The sequence below is a fragment of the Mastigoproctus giganteus genome, chromosome 13, assembly GCF_048544385.1.
Source record: "Mastigoproctus giganteus isolate SK-2022 chromosome 13, ASM4854438v1, whole genome shotgun sequence".
Lineage (NCBI taxonomy): Eukaryota > Metazoa > Arthropoda > Arachnida > Uropygi > Thelyphonidae > Mastigoproctus > Mastigoproctus giganteus.
In genome coordinates, this window is record NC_143587.1 from 126,283,700 (window position 1) to 126,299,938 (window position 16,239).

The 16,239-nt window shown below is 38.5% G+C and overlaps 1 protein-coding gene across 4 annotated transcripts in view; it reads left to right on the top strand.

The window, feature by feature from the left end:
* The window catches only part of LOC150076426 (WD repeat domain phosphoinositide-interacting protein 3), a 179,928-nt gene that overhangs the window by 85,464 nt on the left and 78,225 nt on the right, over positions 1 to 16,239 (top strand). The gene's annotated exons all lie outside the window — the stretch shown is intronic.

A 16,239-nucleotide genomic window follows, 5' to 3' on the forward strand; every position in this document is an offset into this window, starting at 1 on the left:
GTCCTTTGTAATGTTGGAAAATGGGAATCCTAGCAGTTAAACTGCAATAGCAGTTTAACTGCTAGGATTCCCATTTCGTGTGTGTGTGTTTTTAATTATTATTTTATTATTTAAGATGTTAGTTATAGTGGTAGAGTCTAATGGTGTAGTTATAATCAAAATTTAGCAGGTTATAGTGTATACTGAGAAACAAACCAGTACGATATAACAGCCCAAGAAACATAAAAACCAATGTAAGCCCTACACGTAAACATAAGGAAAACCTTGCATATCAAAATTATATTATAAAATAAAATTATGTTAATTCTAAGTATATAGATACATTGAAAGGGACTTTTTCGAGGGCTAACCCTCTCAATGTATCAACCATAATTAACAGGCTATCCGTTTCTGTTGTCATCGTCCAGCATAACAGTGTCCAGAAGATAGTTAGGTAGTATATGATAGCAATACCAAATGAAGGTAATGTAGTATTAGATAACAAAACCAAAATATATTACGGTTAACTAAAATTAATATATCCCAATTTAGTAGTTAGTTGGCTAGATGCCGACCGGGCTAGCCGTGTGGGTAAAGCGCCTGCCTGGCAACCCAAAGGTCGCGGGTTCGAATCCCGCCTCGGGCTTGGATCAAAGTACTGCAAAAAATTATTTATTATTATATAATTGGCATTATCCTAAAATTTGTATAGTTTTTATTAATTCGGATTTAAAACTCGAAATTATACAAGGGTTATCGGGCTACTATTATGTCTATCCTTTTTTTTTCGTTTGTTTGTTTATTTGGGTTATTTTTATGTTAATTTTCGCTCTACAGTTTTTGCCATACTACTGGCTTATGTTTTATTTAATTTAAAATATTGGATGTATTTCAGCTTCATATGGAGGAATTGCATGTTGCTGCCTCTAATGAACGCCTAATTATTTATTTATTTATTCATTTTATTATAATTTAATTTATTTTAATATTTAATATAATTCAATGATAGTATATATGTATATATTTATACACCCAATAAGGGGCATTCAATAAATTATCTACCTACCTATGAAGGAAATGAGATAGAGGGAAAAATATGTTTTTATTTTCAATGCAACTCTGAACTTCAATACACTGGTTCCATTTTGTTGGCAATGAGAAAATATCAGATAAGTAAAATTCTTTGTCTTGTCTATCAAAGAACGTAGAAACAGCAGACTTCAGTTCATTATCATCAGCAAAGCGATGTCCACGTTTGTTTTTCTTGAGGTGTTGTAACAGGAAATAGTCATTAGGGCCAGATCTGAACTGTAAAGTGGATGAGTAAGTTCTGTGAAGTCAGTCTCTCAAAGCAGCAGCAGCATGTGACCTGTGCACTGGTGCATTGTTGTGAATAAGCAGCACACCTCTGGAAAGTGTTTCCCAGCATTTTTCCTTTATGGCTTCCTATAGGTTGTACAGTAGGAATGCATACAGCTCCCCGGTGACTGTATGCTTGTGTTCGTTCCAAGTAGTGAATATAAAAAATTTCCTCAGCATCCCAAAAAATGGTGGCCATAATCTTGCCAGCTGAAGGTTGTACCAAAAATTTTTTGGTGGTTGCATTGATTCTTGCTTGGTCTCAGTATCCTAGTGGTGAACCCATGTTTCATCACCCATAACAATTCTGGAGATGAAAGTTTCAGGATTCCTTCCATAAATCTCTAAATTCTCCTCACAATGCTGTATCCTGAATTGCTTTGCATAGGGGTCAGAAATAATCTGGGAACCCACCTTGAACTAACCTTAGTCATCCCCAAATGTTCTTGGAGGATGCTTATAACCGTCCCCTCAGATTTGTCACATTCCCTAGAGTTTTGAATATGCTATTCTAACAAATACATTGTTAGAATAGCATACCCTGCTATGCTATTTTTCAAAGCATCATAAATTTAAAAGCAGCTACTGTTACAACTAAACACACCTGAATATGTAAATTATACAGATATAATTTGTTGATACTGCATTGAAAGAACATTCAAAATGTATTCATACTCCTTTGGTTCCTGACATAAAAAAAAAAATATATATATTATATATACCTGTATACTTGCAGGTATACAGGTATATATAATAATTCAAACTTGCACTCATCTGTTCTGCAACCATCCTTCCTCAATTTGAATTTATGCCCCCTTGTGTATAGTCTGATCAAGAGGAAGAATCCTATCAACATTGAGCTTGCTCAATCCATTCAAAGCCTTAAACACCTCAATCAGATCACCCTGCAGGTGCATGTTCTCCAGAAACTGCAGTTTGCAGAACTAAATCCTTTCTTGGTAAGAGATCACCAATCTTGTTGCCCTTCTCTGTACCTGCTCCAGCAGTTCTACATCCTTTCTAAAATGAAGATTCCAGACCTGTATTCAAGTAGTATTCAAGATGTGGCCTGACCATTTCCAGCCATTCTCTTGTACAATGGAATAATTACCTCCTTATATCCCTACTAGCAAAATTATACCATGGGTAGCAGTACTTTGCATTTGTTAGTGTTAACATCTTTAACATTGATGAAGTCTGGAAGACTAGGCACTTGATCTGATTGATGTGTTTAACACTTCGAATGGATATTAAACTTTAACATCATACATGGTTTAAGAGAGCTGACATTAACCCCAGCCATGATAATGCTGATTTTAACCAGTTTTATATAACAATTTGATCTCAATGGAAAACTTTGATATAGTTTTCCAAAGCAGTGCATTTACCCGATGCCAATTAAAGTTGCCCTATGATATGAATTAATGTCCACTGGAAATTAAAAGCTCTTAAATTTCATTGTGATTTAACTTTTATTCAAATGCTGAATTAATTACAAATACTCTCATGAATGAATGAACAGTTTCAATATTTCTTTCTTTCTCTGGGTCAAATATAAATGAATGAAATTTGCTATATTGTATTGGTGTTTATATATGGAGTAATCAAAATGCATTGTGTTTATGCTAATGCTTTATATAAGAACTTGTGTAGTTGTCTGACAGCACCAGGGTTTACTGTGAGACCGAGAAAGTTCTCTGAGAATGTGAGATATCCAGTGGATCAATCTATGTGTTGGACAAGATTTTGCTGCTTTTGCAAACACTAAGGTTTTGATAAATACAGTATAGGGAAATAGAGTGGGCCAGTAAATCAGAGTGTCTTATAATGGGAGATTTTAATTTCCCAGATATTGACTGGAATTTGGGGGCTGGTCACTCACACACTAGCAGGGCTTTTGTGGATTTATTGGATGATTGTTTTCTACATCAGCATGTTCGGGAGGCAACTAGAGGGAGTAATACTCTTGATTTGATTATCAGCAGTGATTCTTCATGCATTAAGAATCTGCAGATAAATGAACTACTAGGTGGCAGTGAGCACAGTGTGCTGAAGTGGGATTTACTCAAAGAGGTAACTACCATTAGGGGTAAAGGGAAGGGTTATTGCTTTCATAAAGGCGACTACGATGGACTGAGACAGTATTTAAATTCTATACAGTGGGACCAACTGATGATGTTACCAACAGCAAATTCAAAATGGGAAGCATTCAAAGAACTTATCTTGGAAGCTACAAGGCTTTACATACCAACTAAGAAATATTGTTCAAGCTTTAGGCCAAAATGGATGTCAGATGAACTAATGAGGCATATGGCAGAGAAGAAAAATGCATGGGATACTTACAAATTAACACATGACACAGAATCCTACAATAGATACAAGTTGATATGCAACCAAGTTACAAAGGAGGTTAGGCAGGCGAAGGCAGATTACGAGAAATCCTTGGCAAGGGATGCAAAGAAAAACAGCAAAGAGTTCTTTACTTATGTAAACTCTAGAAGGAAGGGGATGAATCAGATTGGTCCACTTGATATTGATGGGTCAACTGTTGATGATCCTGCTCATGTAGCTAACAAACTAAATGAATATTTTGCATCGACATTCACACATGAGGAGTTATTCAGCGAGGGGAATGCCAGAGGCGTATTCAACTCTAGCAGTAAGCTACAGAATCTTGAAATAACTGGGAGTAAAGTGGAGGAGAAACTGTTGAAGATAAACAAAAGAAAGGCACCCGGGGTGGATGGGATCTATCCAGTTATATTAAAGGAGGCAGCAAAGGAAGTAAGCAAACCCTTAGCCATAATTATGAGAGCTTCCTTGGACTCAGGGGACGTACCCATAGACTGGAAATGTGCAAATGTGACCCCAATTCACAAAGGAGGATCAAAGGCTGACACAAGTAATTATAGACCTGTGAGCTTAACTTCTGTTCCAGGAAAATTAATGGAGGCACTGGTTAAAGAAACACTGCAGGATCATTTAGACAAGACTTCAGTTATAGCCTCGACACAGCATGGCTTTGTTAAGGGGAAGTCTTGCCTGACCAGTTTGATTGGATACTATGATGCAGTCACAAAAGAACTGGATGCAGGGAATAGCTTTGATATTATATACTTGGATCTTAGAAAGGCTTTTGATACTGTTGCACATTGAAGACTGCTACACAAATTGGAGCAGTGTGACATTGGAGGCAAATTGCTGCTATGGATAAAGGGGTGGTTGAGGGGGAGAAGACAGAGTGGTAATCAATGGACACTGCTCATCGTGGACTAATGTTATTAGTGGAGTCCCTCAGGGCTCAGTGTTGGGTCCATTATTGTTTTCTGTATTTATAAATGATATTGATGATGGTATATCAAGCTTAATGTCCAAGTTTGCAGACGATACGGCAGGGTTGTCAAGAACACTACTGACACTATGCTGTGCAACAGGATCTGGAAAGGTTGAGCATATGGGCTAAGAGGTGGCAAATGAAGTTTAACATTGACAAATGTAAAGTACTACACAGGAAACAGCAACCCCAGAGCAACGTATCAACTCTGTGGTACTACCCTGACAGTGGTAGAGAATGAAAGGGACTTGGGGGTGGTTGTGCAGGCAGATATGAAGTTCTCTGAGCAGTGCAGACGGGCTGCAAGAGTAGCTCATGGAGTATTGTCAATGATATACAGGAATTTTTCCAGCAGGGATAAGGAGGCGATTATTCCCTTGTATAAGGCAATGGTCAGGCCACACCTAGAGTACTGTATACAGGTCTGGAGGCCTCATTTCAAGAAGGATGTAGAGCTGCTGGAACGAGTACAGAGAAGGGCAACAAGATTAGTGAATGGAACAAAGGGGTGCTCTTACGAAGAAAGGCTTAAGTTTTGCAAATTACAGTGTCTGGAGACTAGGCACCAGCGAGGTGATCTGATAGAGGTGTATAAAGCCTTGAATGGTTTGAGCATGCTCAATGCTGATGGGATTCTTCCTCTAGCTCAGAATAATCACCTGAGAGGGCATAAATTCAAATTGAGGAAAGACAGATGTAGGATAGACGTGCGGAAATTTGCCTTTAGCCAGCGGGTGGTTGGTTGGTGGAACAGACTTCCATCCCTTGTAGTGGAGGTTGATAGCCTAAATAAGTTTAAGGCTCAGCTGGACAGGTATTTTGAACGAACAGAGGGGTGAAGTGGGTTTTTTTTTTTTTTTTTTTTCACTGATGCTGCATAAGCTTGCTTTCTTGCATCAAATGCCTCTGCTAATGCTAAATACAGTTTATAGCCATTTTATTGATTTAATTGTCATATTAATTTATTTTCTAGAACTAGCTTATAGTCCTAGTCACGCTCGTCAGTTTATTTTGAATTTAGATAGAGATTTTTAAAGTTAATACTTAGTTTCTTTAGAGCCCCCATCCATAATTTGCTGTCATTGTTATAGTAAATATCAGATCGATATGGAACAGCATAACATATATCCCAAACTTGATAGCGTAAGTATAATGTAAAACTATATAGTGTAATACGTAGCACTGTATTAGAAATCTGTTAGCTTAGTATAGTATTACCAGTTAATCAATAAAATTTATTAATCTTATTAAATTTCATTGTTAATTAAATTGTACTTAAATGGAATCATGACTCAAACTAGAACAGCAAAGGAAATGAGCAAAAAGTAGTCGGAGTGCTGTGGTTCGGGAAAACCAAAGGGGGGCAATTCTCCAACGCATCACAGTTTAAAAAAATGTGTGAAATGTGAAATGTTTTCGGAACTTTCCGGAACAGGACATGATCTAGCAAAGGAGGATATCTTTGTGCCTGCTAGGTGCAGAGAGTTTCAAGAAATTTGGTGCCAACTCAGCATTCTAATGGGCTTCTATGAGAGGTGTAGGGTAGATGCCCTCTAAGAAATTAATGTGAGGGCCTCATCAAGCTCTGAACTCCCCAACACAATGGCAGAGCTCACTCCTGTGTATCAGGTAACACAGTGGCAATCTCCAAGGCAGAATGCCCACAAGAGCTAGTTATTGTTGGTGACTCTATTTTGTCAGGGAGATGGGGAATATATTATGCAAAAAGGATAGGTGAAACAGGACCAGGGTGTCTGTCAGGGGTACATAGTTGACGCTGTGCAGATCTCATCTTTTAAGGACACAAAAGGTGATATTGTCGTACAGTTGGCACTAATGACCTTAAGAGTAAGAGATCTGCAGATTTTCTTTACAAGTACAGGTCAGTGTTGAAAAAAAGTCATGAGTTAGGGTTAAATTTGAAAATGTTTTCAATTAGGAGGGAGTATATGATGAGGGTCTTGTCAATCAATTTGGCCCGGGAGAGATTGTGCAAGGCTCATGGGGTAGAATTTTTTTCAACCTGGTCTCTGCCTACTAACAAGTGATACTGCTTCTACAGGGATGGAATACACTTAAATAGAAAGAGTACAGGAATATATGCTGATGCTATCAAGGCAGTGTTAAGTGGTTCGCAAAACTACAAGCTTGGTGGGGGGGGGGGAATTCGTAGACTAAAACATTAACAGTAGTTGCAGGCAGAGGTGAAAGCGATTCTTGCACGGCTTCTATTGGAACAAGCAGCAGCCAGCAATGCCAGATACTGCAGATTTCAAGGGCTGCTGGGAGTCAATCATGAAACAAGTAAATACATGGGTTGTGTAACTAAGAGTAAGAACAAGTGCATATATACTTGCATGTACACCAATTCTAGAAGTAAAGTAAATAAATTTGATGAATTTGAAGTGCTGGTTAAGACATCATAGGCAGATATTGTTGGGATATCAGAGACATGGTGTCACACAGATATAAGCAGTGCAGAATTGGAATTTGAGGAGTACAAAGTGTACAGAAAGGGTAGACAGGGTAGGAAGGGACGAGGGTTATGCTGTTAGTTAAGAAACATAAAATCTAAGGAAGTGCATGCAGTTGACATTGGTGGACAGTGCAATGTTGAGTCATTTTGGTGTGACATAAGCACTGGGAAATGGAAAATGAGAGTAGAAGTGTGCTATAGGCCTAATGACTCTGATGAGTAAAATGAACAGTTGTGCACAGTTAATGGTCCAGTAAATCAAAATGTGTTGTAATGGGGGATTTTAACTTTCCAGATATTGACTGGAACTTGTGGTTGGTTGTTCACACGCAAGCAAGACTTTTGTGGATTTATTGGAGGATTGTTTTCTACAGCAACATGTTCGAGGGGCAACCAGAGGGAGTAATACTCTTGATCTGATGATGAAGGTAAAGAACGCCTGCACGAGAGCGCCAAGAAACGTAGGATAACTTACGCGGAAAATTAGTTTCCCGATACGGCACTCTAGCGCTGCTCACTCGGTAAACAGATGGAATGTGTTATCGGTCTGGAGCAAAGTCGAGAATGATATATTGATTGACAGGTAGGCATGGCAAACGATGTGCTGATTGGTGGAACACAACACATGATAACATCGGTTTAGCATCACTTTAGCAGCACTAATGGTAACTTATCCTAATGACACATGCTCTAACTTTTTTTCACCATTACAGTATTTAGTAATGGTGAAAAAAAGGTCAGGTTACCTCAACTTGAATCCCATGCGAGCTTGAACCCCTCCCAAAGTGGAGGGGTAACCTAACCTTTTTTCTTTAGAATCAGTCATATTTAGAAATACATTCGGCCGACCGGGCTAGCCGGATGGGCAAAGTGCCTACCTGGCAACCCAAAGGTCGCGGGTTCGAATCCCGCCTCAGGCTTGGATCAAAGTACTGCAAAAACCTTGGGAGGTGCATTATGGCCACAGAAGCCAATGCGCAAATAACTACCAAAAAAAAAAAAAAAAAGAAATACATTCATAAAAAAATAAATTTTTTTTTTATGACTGTTTTTTTATTTTCTTGTTCAATAATATGCCTTAATGGTGAAAAAAAAGGTCAGGTTACCTCCACTTGAATCCCATGGGAGCTTGAATCCCTCCTGAAATGGAGGGGATAACATAACCTTTTCTTTAGAATCATGGGTGGACTAGCACATAAATTGTTTATTAACAAAATATTAATTTTTTATTACTGTACTTTTATTTTTAAAGACACTCGTGCAGATACACAGTATCATAACGTCAATCAGCACATTAATAGCCATTCAGTGTGTGTGTGTATATATATATATATATATAAAGAATCTTTTTCTATTATTTCCCAACCTATCTATTATTTCCCAACCTAATGTTTAAGTTTTGGTCGCGAAATACAAGGAAAACTTTTCTTTTATTTGCTAACCTGCCATTTAAGCTCACGTTATGAAAAACAAAGAAATATTTTCTTTTTTTGTAACCAAACCTAAATCAATAATACAGTAAAAACAGTCAACTCCAAAAATCTGCTTTTAATAATGAGAAAAAAAAAAAACACAATGAAGAACATAAAAATGAATGGAATGAAACTTTCTCAGAAAAAAAAATTCATGAGTACAAATCATACAGTTGGACCTGAATTTGCAGTTTGAGTAACAATATTGTGAAAAGTGTCTTCATGATTTTTCCCATAAATTTGATGCCACATATATTCATTGATGTGACCCAACGACATATGTTTACAGCTGCCATTTACTCTTTTAGTTACACTTTTTAGTTTCTTCTACTGGGCTTCGATATTATTCGTATTTGCTCCTGTATGTGGATCTACAAAATGTTCCTTGTGTTTCACCGTTAAATGTTTGTAATTCTTTTTTTCTAAGGCCGTAATACGGCTATATGCATGCCATTCATCTGTTATGATGATAGTATTTTTCTTCACTACTTTTCTAATAATGCGCAAAAGACTTTTTGCTTTCCGATTTTTTTTATCAGTTTCATGAAGATGAATTTAGATTCCCTTTCGAACACACCAAACACCTATTTCTTCTTAGCAGAACACACCAAACACCCTTTCCTCTTAGCAGTTAAATTTCATCCTCTGTGATGTTTTGGTTTTACCAATACAGTTTCGTCTGCTTCTACAATTTTTCCCCGATCCACCCAACTTAATGGGTTTTTTTTATTAACTGCAATTCGCAAATATCTCTTAGTTTCTTATAAAACTTAATTGCTGTCACCTTCGACATCTCCAGATGGAATGCTGTCGTAGTTACTGGTGTGCACATTGACCAAAAGTATATAATGTACATTATCTTTTTCAAAGTTTTATATTTTCCATAAAACTATGTTTCAATAAAGAAACTTGCGAAGAACATTTTTTACAACACTACAACTTTCCACATGACTCTGTTCGTGATTCAGTTAGTTGAAAATAATCATTGCACTTAAAACAGTACAATTTCGGTCTTATCAATTTAGTTTTCATCAAAAAATCAAGCAATGTTTTATTTCCTTACAAATTTCTTCCATCTTTAAAAGATTCGTTGCTACTATTACCTGTTCACCGTTCATTACAAAACTATTATGCACCATTCTTTACTATTAAATACACATCATAATGCCAATCAGTGACTACACAGTAGCTTTTTGTCTGTCGTGCCCACCACCAATCATTTCATTGTTTGCCACGCCTACCTGTCAATCAATATATCCTTCTCGATTTCTGCTCCAGACCAATAACACCTAGCGTCTGTTTACCGAGTGAGCAGCGCTAGAATCTGGTGTCGGGAAACTAATTTTCTGCGTAAGTTATCCGACGTTTCAGGTCATTCTCGTGCAGGCTTTCTTTACCTTAGCCGATCTGATTATCAGCATGATTATTCATGCATTAAGAATTTACAGATAAAGGAACCACCAGGTGATGGTGATCACAGTGTACTGATTGGATTTACTTAAAGATGTAATTACCATCAAGGGTAAAAGGAAAGGAAGGGTTTTTGCTTTCGTAAAGGTGACTGCAGTGGTCTCAGACAGTTTTTAAATACTATACGGTGGAATCAACTGATGTTAGAAACAGCGAATTCTAAATGGTAAGCCTTCAAGGAATTAGTCTTGGAAGCTACTAAGCTTTCCATACCAACATAGAAATACTGTTCAAGATTTACACCTAAATGGATGTCAGATGAACTAATGAGGCTCATGGGAGAGAAGAAAATGCATGGGATGCACATAAGTTATCAGGTGACACGGAAGCCTCTGATATAAGCTAGTTTATTCTGGTGCATGATAGCCTTGGATGCTAATGCTCCAATAAAATCATAATCTAATACGATATGATATAAGCTAGTCTGTAATCAAGTCACAAGGGAGCTTACACAAGTGAAGGCTGATTAAGAGAAAATCCTTGGCAAAGGATGCAAAGAAAAACAAAGACCCACTTGATATTGATGGTTCGACTGTTGATAATCCTGCTCAGATATCTTATAAACTGCATGAGTATTTTGCATCTACATTCACACATGAAGAACAATAAAGAAGGGGGGGCAGAAATTTACTGAACTCTAACAGGGAGCTAAATGATTTTGTAATAACAGAGAGCAAATTGGAGGAGAAATTGAAGTTAAATATAAAAAAGGCACCTGGGGTGGATGGAATCTATCCATTTATGTTGAAGGAGGCAGCATGGGAAGTAAACAAACCCTTTGCCTTAATTATGAGAGCATCTGTAGATTCAGTGGAGGACCCCATGGACTGGAGATGTGCAAATGTATTCCCAATTCACAAAGGGAGTTCAAAAGGTGACACAAATAATTATAGACCTGTTAGTTTAACTTCTGTTCTGAAGAAAATAACGTAGTCACTGGTTAAAGAAGCATTGCAGGATTACCTAGATAAAACTGCAGTAATAGTCCAGACACAGCATGGGTTTGTTAAGGGGAAGTCTTGTCTGACCAATTTGATTGGATACTACGATGTGGTCACAAAGGAACTGGATGCAAAAAATCATTTTGATATCTTATACTTGGATTTCAGGAAAGCCTTTGATACCATTAGATGTGGAATACTGCTGTACAAATTGGAGTGGAATGGCATTAAGGGCAAGTTGCTATAGTGGATAAAGCGATGGTTGAGTGGGAGACAACAGAGAGTGGTAATAAATGGAAACTGCTTTTTGTGGACTAATGTTATTAGTGGAGTCCCCTGGCTTTCAGTGCCGGGCCCATTGTTCTTTTGTATATTTATCACTGATATTGATGAAGTTATATTAAGCTTAATGTCAAAGTTTGCAGATGATACAAAGGTTGGGATGGTTTTTAATGACAGTATGCTGCTGCAACAGGATCTGGAAAAGTTGGGCAGATGGGCTGAGAAGTGGCAACTGAAGTTTAACATTGACATACAAAGTACTGCATATGGGTAGCAGTAACCCAAGCCAAACGTACCAACTGTGTGGTACTACACTCAGGGTAGTGGAGAATGAAAAAGACTTGGGGCTAATTGTGCAGTCAGATATGAAGTTTTCTGGGCAGTGCAGACAGGCTGCAAGAGTTGCTCATGGGGTCTTGTCAATGATATACAGGAATTTTGCTAGCAGAGACAAGGCCATTATCCTTTTGTATAAGGCAATGGTCAGGCCACACCTTGAGTACTGTGTACAGGCATGGAGGCCCCATATTTTAGGAGGGATGTAGAGTTGCTAGAATGAGTACAAAGAAGAGCAATGAGTGGTGAGAGGAACAAAGGGGTACGCTTACGAAATAAGGCTCAAGTTCTGTAAATTGCAGCATCACTTGGTCATCACGCAACACAGTGGCAACCCCCCAAGGCAAAATGCGCTGGTCCCACAGGAACTAGTAGTTGTTGGTGACTATTGTCAGGGAAACGGGGAACATGCTTTGTAAAAAGGATAGGTGAAACAATACCAGGGTATGTCTGCCAGGGGAAAAGGTTGATGACGTAGAGTGGATATCATCTTTTAAGGGCACAAAAGGTGATCTAGTTGTACTTAACAAGTACAGGTCACAGTTGAAAAAAGCCATGAATTAGGGTTGAATTTGAAAGTGTCTGCAATTCTGCCCAGACACGATAGGAGGGAGTATATGATGAGAGCCTTGTCGATCAATTTTACCCGGGAAAGATTGTGCAAGGCTCAAGGGGTAGAATTTTTTTCAGCCTGGACTGTACTTGTTAACAGGAGAGACTGCATCTTCAGGGATGGGATACACTTAAATAGAAAGGGTGCAAGAATATTTGCTGATGCTATCGAGGCAGTGTTAGGTGGGTTGGAAAACTGCTAGCTTGGGGCGATACAAAGACTAATAGATTAACAGTAGCCACTGGCAGAGGTGAGAGTGATTCTTGCACTGCTTCTATTGGAATGAGCAGAAGCCTGAAAAACAAGATGCATGATATTTCAGAGACTGCTGGGAGTCACGGCGGTGCAAGTAAACTCATGGGTTGTGTTAGGGTAGCTAAGAATAGAAACAGGTGCATGTATACTTGCGTGTACACCAATGCTAGGAGTTTAGTAAATAAATTTGATGAATTTGAGGTATTTCTCAAAACATCAAAGGCAGATATTGTTGAGATATCAGAGACGTGGTGTCACACAGATATAAGGAATGCAGAACTGGAATTTGGGGAGTACAACATCTACAGAAAGGATAGAGGGGATAGGAAGGGAGGAGGGGTTATGCTATTAGTTAAAAAACACATAAAATCCGAGGAAGTGAAGCCAGTCGACATCGCTGAACAGTGCAGTGTTGAGTCAGTTTGGTGTGACATAAGCATTGGGAAATCAAAATTGAGAGTAGGAGTGTGTTATAGGCCTAATGACTCTGATGAGTATAATAAGAAACTGTACAGGGAAATAGTGGGGGGCCAGTACTTCAGAGAGTCTTATAATGGGGGATTTTAATTTCCCAGATATTGACTGGAATTTGTGGGTTGGTCACTCACAATAGCAAGGCTTTTGTGGATTTATTGGATGATTGTTTTCTACATCAGCATGTTCGGGAGGCAACTAGAGAGAGAGTAATACTCTTGATTTGATTATCAGTAGTGATTCTTCATGCATTAAGAATCTGCAGATAAAGGAACCACTAGGTGGCAGTGATCACAGTGTGATGAAGTGGGATTTACTCAGAGGTAACTACCATTAGGGGTAAAGGGAAGGGTTATTGCATTCGTAAAGGCGATACGATGGTCTGAGACAGTACTTAAATTCTATACAGTGGGACCAACTGATGATGTTACCAACAGCAAATTCAAAATGGGAAGCATTCAAAGAACTTATCTTGGAAGCTACTAGGCTTTACATACCAACTAAGAAATATTGTTCAAGGTTTAGGCTAAATGGATGTCAGATGAACTAATGAGACATATGGCAGAGAAGAAAAATGCGTGGGATACATATAAATTAACACGTGACACAGAAGCCTGTGATAGATACAAGTTGATCTGTAACCAAGTTACAAAGGAGGTTATGCAGGCGAAGGCAGATTATGAGAAATCCTTGGCAAGGGATGCGAAAAAAAACAGCAAAGAGTTCTTTACTTATGTAAACTCTAGAAGTAAGGGGATGAATCAGATTGGTCCACTGGATATCGATGGGTCAACTATTGATGATCCTGCTCAAGTAGCTAACAAAGTAAGCTAGAGAATCTTGTAATAACTGAGAGTAAAGTGGAGGAGAAATTGTTGAAGATAAACACAAGAAAGGCACCTGGGGTGGATGGGATCTATCCAGTTATATTAAAGGAGGCAGCAAAGTAAGTAAGCAAACCCTTAGCCATAATTATGAGAGCTTCCTTGGACCCAGTGGAGGTACCCACAGGCTGGAGATGTGCAGATGTGACCCCAATTCACAAAGGAGGATCAAAGGCTGACACAAGTAATTATAGACCTGTGAGTTTAACTTCTGTTCCAGGAAAATTAATGGAGGCACTGGTTAAAGAAGCACTGCAGGATCATCTAGACAAGACTTCAGTTATAGCTCGGACACAGCATGGTTTTGTTAAGGGGAAGTCTTGCCTGACCAATTTGATTGGATACTATGATGCAGTCACAAAAGAACTGGATGCAGGGAATAACTTTGATATTATATACTTGGATCTTAGAAAGGCATTTGATACTGTTGCACATGGAAGACTGCTACACAAATTGGAGCAGTGTGGCATTGGAGGCAAATTGCTGCTATGGATAAAGGGGTGGTTGAGCGGGAGAAGACCGAGGTGATAATCAATGGGCACTGCTCATCAGGAACTAATGTTATTAGTGAAGTCCCTCAGGGTTCAGTGTTGGGTCCATTATTGTTTTCTGTATTTATAAATGATATTGATGATGGTATATCAAGCTTAATGCCCAAGTTTGCAGACGATACAAAGGTTGGCAGGGTTGTCAAGGACACTACTGACACTCTGCTGCTGCAACAGGATCTGGATAGGTTGAGCAGATGGGTTGAGAGGTGGCAAATGAAGTTTAACATTGACAAATGTAAAGTACTACATATGGGGAAACAGCAATCCCAGAGCAACGTATCAACTCTGTGGTACTACACTGACAGTGGTAGAGAATGAAAGGGACCTGGGGGTGGTTGTGCAGGCAGATATGAAGTTCTCTGAGCAGTGCAGACGGGCTGTATGAGTAGCTCATGGTGTATTGTCAATGATATATAGTAATTTTTCTAGCAGGGATAAGAAGGTGATTATTCCCTTTTTATAAGGCAATGGTCAGGCCACACCTAGAGTACTGAATACAGGTCTGGAGGCCTCATTTCAAGAAGGATGTAGAGCTGCTGGAACAAGTATAGAGAAGGGCAACAAGATTAGTGAATGGAACAAAGGGGTGCTCTTATGAAGAAAGGCTTAAGTTTTGCAAATTACAGTGTCTGGAGACTAGGCACCAGCGAGGTGATCTGGTAGAGGTATATAAAGCCTTGAATGGTTTGAGCATGCTCAATGCTGATGGAATTCTTCCTCTTTCTCAGAATAATCACCTGAGAGGGCATAAATTCAAATTGACGAAAGACAGTTGTAGGATAGACGTGCGAAAATTTGCCGTTAGCCAGCGGGTGGTTCGTTGGTGGAACAGACTTCCATCTCTTGTCGTGGAAGTTGATAGTCTAAATGAGTTTAAGGCTCAGCTGGACAGGTATTTCGTACAAACAGAGGGGTGTAGTGGAAGTAGGTTTTTTTTTTTTTTTTTTTTTGGCTGATGCTGCATAAGCTTGCTTTCTTGCATCAAATGCCGCTAATGATGCTAATCTGGAGACTATGCACCTGCGAGGTGATTTGATTGAGGTGTATAAGGCCTTGAATGGTTTGAGCAGGCTCAATGCTGATGGAATTTTTCCACTTCCTCAGATTACCCAACCTGAGGGAGGCATAGATTCAATTTGAGGAAAGACAGTTGCAGAACAGATGTGTGGAAGTGTGCCTTTAGTCAGTGGGTAGTTGATTGCTGTAAGAGTTCCATCTGTTGTTGTGGAAGTTGACAGCTTAAATAAATTTAAGCTGAACTAGACAAACATTTGGAGTCACTGGATGGGTGAAATGGGAAGTGTTTCTTTTTTTTTTTTTTTTTGGCTGATTCTGTATAAGCATGCTTTCTTGCATCCTATGCCTCAACTAATGCTAATGCTAAAAAGTTGCTAATTATCAATGTCATTTTTTCCTCCCAGAACTAGTAAGAAGCAATCCAGTGACTTAAACAGACTTCCGTTATGGCATACATTAATTATAGAAATATATACATACTTCAAAGTGTGAGTACTGCAAGGATTTTGCTGCGAGGCAAAATCATCATCCTGCACATTAACGTTTGAGTTGGGGATATTGCGGCACACACTTCTACATAATATTTCTGGCTTTATTTTCAGATGCTGATTTATTGAATTTCAAGAAAATTATAAGCTAGATAACTGAATTTTTGATAATTTTGCCTATAATAATGTCAGTGTCTGAAATTTGGTACTTTTGTTTCCTCATAACATTTGCTCCTTTCTTTAGCAGTTCTAATTACTGTTATTCATTAAAATTAAAGTAGAATCAATTGATTTAAGCTGCATAAATT